At 35.5% G+C, this 6,000-nt stretch overlaps 1 long non-coding RNA gene across 1 annotated transcript; it reads left to right on the forward strand.

Moving 5' to 3' along the window:
- Positions 1-4,127: 4,127 nt before the first annotated feature.
- LOC113362025 lies at positions 4,128-5,535 on the forward strand. The gene is made up of 4 exons (XR_003365500.1): positions 4,128-4,349; positions 4,784-4,900; positions 4,996-5,098; positions 5,343-5,535. It is a non-coding gene; the product is annotated as an uncharacterized LOC113362025 (long non-coding RNA).
- The last annotated feature ends 465 nt before the right edge of the window (positions 5,536-6,000 follow it).

Here is a 6,000-nt window from a genome sequence, read left to right on the forward strand (position 1 = left end):
GCTTTCAAAAATAATGGAAACGTAAATTAATACACGAATATGGGTTTATGTACCATTTTTATCGCTAAAAAAATAATTTTATTACATTTTTGTCCTAAAAATTAGTTGACCTTCCATTCTTTTGTTATTGTTTTTAGATATTATCATGGGTAAATAATTTGGTTAAGGCCAGTACCTTCGTGCGTAAGGAAGGTAAAGCGAATGAGACCAAAACATACTTAGTAATATAAATGAAAGGTATATAGTTAAAATATTAACTAATTTTTCTTTGGAAAAAATGTGTTTATTGATTATTTTTTTTTGTTTTTTCCCGTTGTATATCTTTTGATTTTTGTGTAGCTACGTCTATAAAATTTGATTGTGTTGTATCTAACTTTTTTTTTGTACTTTTAATCAAATCATAATTATTTTTAGCAAAGAAAATAAAATTAAAAATAAACAAAGTATTTTGTTTATTGTTAAGGTCCATGTTCGAAAGTCCGGACCTTAACTGGACCTTTTGAGATTATTCTAAAGTACTATAATTGGATTTTGATTTTGAAAAATTAATCAAAAAGGTCTGGACTTTTAAAATTCACAAATATGGGTTTCCACGTAGAGGCCACATAAGTTCAGGAAAGTATGAACCATCAGGCCTGGAGTCCGGACCTTAGATGCCAGATAAGCACCATGTGGGCTTAGGAAGGTCCTGAGTTTTAAACCTAAGTTCTGGACCATACCATGTACGTCATCAATCCACTGACATCGTTTAATTTATTTAGAATGATTTCTTAGGGATCATGGTTTTTTTTGGGACCATGGTTTTATTAGGCCACCTTCCCTATAGTTATAAGGGGTGTCCTAGAACATTGAAATGACTAACCTACCTTTAACCTAATTTAATTTAAAACCAACACAATAATCACCTCTCTCTCTATATATATATATATAACCACCACCTCCTCTCACCACAACCTCCCACCACCGCCGATTACCACCGCCACCACCAACCACCGATTACCACCACCACCACCGCCGATTACCACCACCACCACCTCCAATTATCACCACCAACAACCACTGATTACCACCACCACCTCCGATTACCACCACCACCACTATATATATAGCTTAATTTAAAAAATTAACAAAGATATTCTCACAAACCCATTACTTGTATTTCGTTTTTGGTTGAATAAATGAGAACTACTCATCAAAATGAGTTGAAAATAGAAGTTGCAGATAGGTTTAATGGAGTTTTTTCTTCAGTAAAAAGTTCGGTTATCACAAATTATTTTTTTCTTAACCGAACTCAAAGTTCGGCTGATTCGCAAAAAAATACTTTCAACCGAACTCCTTGTATCAGAACAATACAAGTCCATAAGTTCGGTTCGTTCACAAAATTATTAAGTTTTCTTTGTAACCGAACTCAACCTATAAGCCCAGTTCGGTTGATTCGCAAAATATGTTGAAGTTTGCGAACCAACCGAACTTCTAACACTAGGTTACTTTTAACCTGAAGTTCGGTTGGGAACTTGGTTGCGTTGAAGTTTGCGAACTAACCGAACACACAAGATGTACTCAAATAAATTGTCAATTTCAAAGTTCGGTTACCTACCATTTTATCCTAGGTAACTGAACATTGCACTGTACGACCAAAACCTCTATTAACGAGCGAGTTCGGTAACCTGCGTGCTTGGAAAACGTAACCGAACTACACTTTCAGGTGTGTTCAGTTACATGTTCTTGACATATGGTAACCGAACTACACTTTCAGATGTGTTCGGTTACATGTTGTTGACATATGGTTAACCGAACTGGCTCAAATTTACATAAAAAATTTCATTTTTTTGAAAGTTTGGAGCAATTCAACCAACATTATCTAAGTTTGAAGCATACCTGGGTACCCAAATACCCTTCCTCCGGTTGTGGTTGGTAAAATCCATCGTTTTTCATGTTTTCCTTCTTCATCTTCTCTAACTTTACTCTCTCAATAATTCTACTTCTTTAAATAAAAAACTCATCTGATTTTTTAGTCTCACTAATTATCTTTAACTTAATCATCTCACTAATCATTACACTAACTATTATTAGCACTAGCTAATCATCACCAAAATTAATCAGGAGGGTAATTTAGGTATTAATATAAATATTTAGATAAGGGATGACCTATATTTACTTGGGATTTTTAACAAACTTCCACACTTGCAAATCCCGATTCAAGAAAATGCCACCGTTTTTTTCAGAGTTTATTAAATGCCATAACCGTTAGTTTTTCCGTCAGGACCCACACACTCGGTCTTTTTCGCTGACTCGGTCAAAAGAATCTGTCGCGATTTACATATTTACCCTTGAAAACCCTATTATACTAGAATTGGTGATTGTTGTTATTTGTTGATCTCGGTGATGGATGAGAAGAAACAGTAGAGAAACGGGTTTGTGATGTTCTTGAGAGAAGACAATGGAGAATTTCAGGGGGAAGTGGAACTTGAGTCTGAGTGGGTTCTCGAAATCAGATGGGTTCAGAGATGAAGAACAAGGGTTTGCAGAGCTTGTAAAGAATTAGAACATGGGTTTGTGTTGGAATCGTTGTTAGAGAGAAAGAATGATGATGGTTGCTGATGGAATTTACATAAGAATAGGGTTTGATTGGGATTTGCTGTGAAGTTGCCGTCGCATCGAGGAGAAGAAGAGGAATTGTAGATGAGGTTCATGAACTGCAGGAGATCGAGCTCAAGGTATTGTTGTTTTATTGAGGGAAATGGATCTGAGAAATTGCAATTATGAAGCTACATGAATGGGTGTTGCAGAGTGTGTATACAATTGATGAATGTTAGGACAGAGATTTAAAGCTACGGTTTACGGAGAAACTGAATTGGTTGCTGCTCAAATGGTCAAGAACAAATTGAAAGGGGTTCTGAGTTCTGGTACGAATTAGGAGATGGGTTTGCTCGAATTGCAATCTGATGCCAACAAAGATGGTGGAGCAGATCAGAGAGATGATTCTGGTGGCCTTGAATTGTTAAGAACTGTTTGAGTTGTGTTGGCTGAGTTGAATCTGTAATTGATTGAATTAGTGCAAAATCTGTAATTGATTTAATCATCTTACGACTCATTGATCAATGGAGGAGATGAACAAATATTAAGAGTCGTCTTTGATGGATTAGGGTCGATGGGTTTGTGCTAAATTGAAAGTTTGGATAAATTAAGCACCAAGAGAACATGGAATGGTGCTACTGCTTCCGTTGTTTTTGATGATGAATAATGCAAGACTAAGCTATTATTGTGTGTCTGAGAAGGTTTATGAGTATGGGTGTGTATGGAATTCGAAGTTGCAGGTCCAAAGAGAAATCATACTACAGGGAAATGTGCTAGCTTCCAATTACAAGTTTCGCACATAACATGTTTGACGAAAGGCCTAAGAGAACGAATTACCCACTGGATTATCAATGGCAGTAATTATGACGTTAATTCAGGAATTCTTTGCAAGATTTGTGGCTCCAATTAAGTTATTCTTCTTACCATGTATTTGTATATATTACTTAGAATAGTTAGCTAAATAGTCAATGGCATTAGCTGTATATTTTGTTGCCTAATTTAGGATGTACATTATTCTCATTTAAAGACGATGATATCAATAGAGAAGGCATTCAGCCATTTCGCGTACATGATTGTTATGGATTTGCTGTTGTGGTTGTAGATGACAGTGATGGTTTTATGATCTCAATGGAATGTAGCCACCTATGGTGATGGTTTTTGAGTTCTCGGCTTTTGTTTCGAGGGCACAAATATCATTTACTAAGCTGGATAACTGCCACCTATGCACTAATGGATGTTAATTGTTCTTTTAAAAAAACGGGATGGAAAAGGTCAAATGTATGGCATTTAATAAACTCTGAAAAAACGGTGGCATTTACTTAAACTGCAAATTGGAAGTGTGGCACTTTATAAAAATCCCCTATTTACTTCTAATGTCTTTACCCAGAATAAAATCATGGTACCAAAAAAAAATAATGGTCCTCACAATATCGTTCTTTATTTATTTTCTTACACGTCTTTCATACTTCTTTCTCGTTTACCCTAAGGTCCACAAAAATTTGCACTTCACGTCTTAATTTTTCGTTATTATTTCCTTTTCCTTCATCGGAGAAGTATACACCCCTACCACCTCCATCACCTCATTCCCCTTCTTCTTCATCATCTTCTTGTTCTTCTTGTGTTATTCTCCTTCTTCATATCATATGATGTCTGTCTAAGGCGACACCATCAAAGTTAAGGATTGATAACAAGTTCAATTTTGTTTGCCCATCGGCTTTTCCCGAAATTCTTACCAGTACCATCACTCGATCATCGTTCCAAATTCATTTCCGGTATGTACACTAGAAAATTCAAACAACTTAATTTTTTCCCTTTTCATATTTATTTGATTAGGTTAGAAAAAGTAAAGACTAAAAATATAATTAATCTTTTCAGCTCTCGGTTGTCTTTCTTTTTTGTTTTGGTTCTTTCTTTGGGTTTGTAATACTTTGTATCTCTTTCTATCACGTTTTGAGACTTCTTCTTTTAATCAATTATTATTGTTTTTGTTGAAAGAAAAGAAAACATTATTGCTCATTTACTGTTAAAATGCTTCAAGGAAGTATTTGTGTTTGCCTTAAATTAGATTTCAGTTTTTTGATTCTAAAGAGATTTTGATCCACGGGTTTTGTTTATTTAAGGTTTTAGAGTTATGGATTTTCATAAGAGTTCAAAGAAATTGAGTACATGTGTATGGAACTAACAATGAGATAATAATTTTTGACAGACATTAGCAGAGTCAGTTGGCGATTGGAATTTGGAGACAAAGGTAACCAAGTTGGTTAACTGTGCATAACCTTAACTTAATAGCGGCGACTACCTTATACCATAAAAATAGAATCAGGTACAACACCATCCAACTATTCTTTCTAAATGTTGCTGACATCTTTAGTATATATTTATCATACGAGGTTTTTATAATTGCATTTATTATGCCAGGTTAAAGGGTGTCCATTACATTGGCAAAGTGAGTTCTGATGAGGTTGATTCTTCATTTCTTTAGGGGTACCAAAAGTTTGAGTTGATCCAATCTACCAACGGGGTGAGACCGTTGATACATTTTTTTTATTTTAGTAGTTTTATTTGCTAAATGAATTGTGGGTAACGATATGTTACTGATTAAGCAAAGTACCCCAACATTGTGAAAACCCATTGGTGTTGTTTATAGTCCATATTAGTTAAATTGCTATGGGTAATTGTTGTGTTAAGCTGTAGTGTATGGACTACAAGGTCCACAAAGACCACATTAGTTAAATTGTTATACTTTAGTACTGACGTAATCGCAGTTATACTCTAATGCAGGTGCGGAAGCACAGCAGACTTCCCCTGGATGAAGCCACCCCCAAAATTACTGAGAATCAAATTTGAAGTAGTAAAAGTTGGCCCAGAACCCTCAAGCCCGGGTGAAAATACCATCGAATTTGAAGTAGTAAAAGCAATGCTTGAGGTGGTCTTCTGAAGAAGGTTCACTCATTATTGTAGTTTTTTCGTCTATAATTATACTATTCGTCTCAGCTAACTTACGCGTCGACTCAGCTAACTTCCTGAGGGACTCTTCTAAAGGAGGAATAGGAACAGAGGATCATAAAAAGGACTACTTTTCAATAGTTTGATTGTATCCTCTAGAGACGAAGAACTAGTACTATAATCTTCTTACTCGTAAGACTGATGCACGTGTGGATAGTAATTGGGCTCACCAGGGTATGACCCATATCCTTCCAAAGGTTGGCGTTCCCAACCACTATTCACACTATGGTAAGAGTAATGTCCATATTGTTCAGTTGGATAATCATATTCATTGTGATGGCTATTATAATACCAGTTTGACATCCTAACTGCATTTCCGATTAGGATTAATTGTTTTCTCTAATATACGTTTTATCTCCCTATTGGAAACTTCTACCTGAACACTAGTCTGTGGATGATACGGGATAGCTACCTTAT

Source organism: Papaver somniferum, chromosome 3, assembly GCF_003573695.1.
Source record: "Papaver somniferum cultivar HN1 chromosome 3, ASM357369v1, whole genome shotgun sequence".
Lineage (NCBI taxonomy): Eukaryota > Viridiplantae > Streptophyta > Magnoliopsida > Ranunculales > Papaveraceae > Papaver > Papaver somniferum.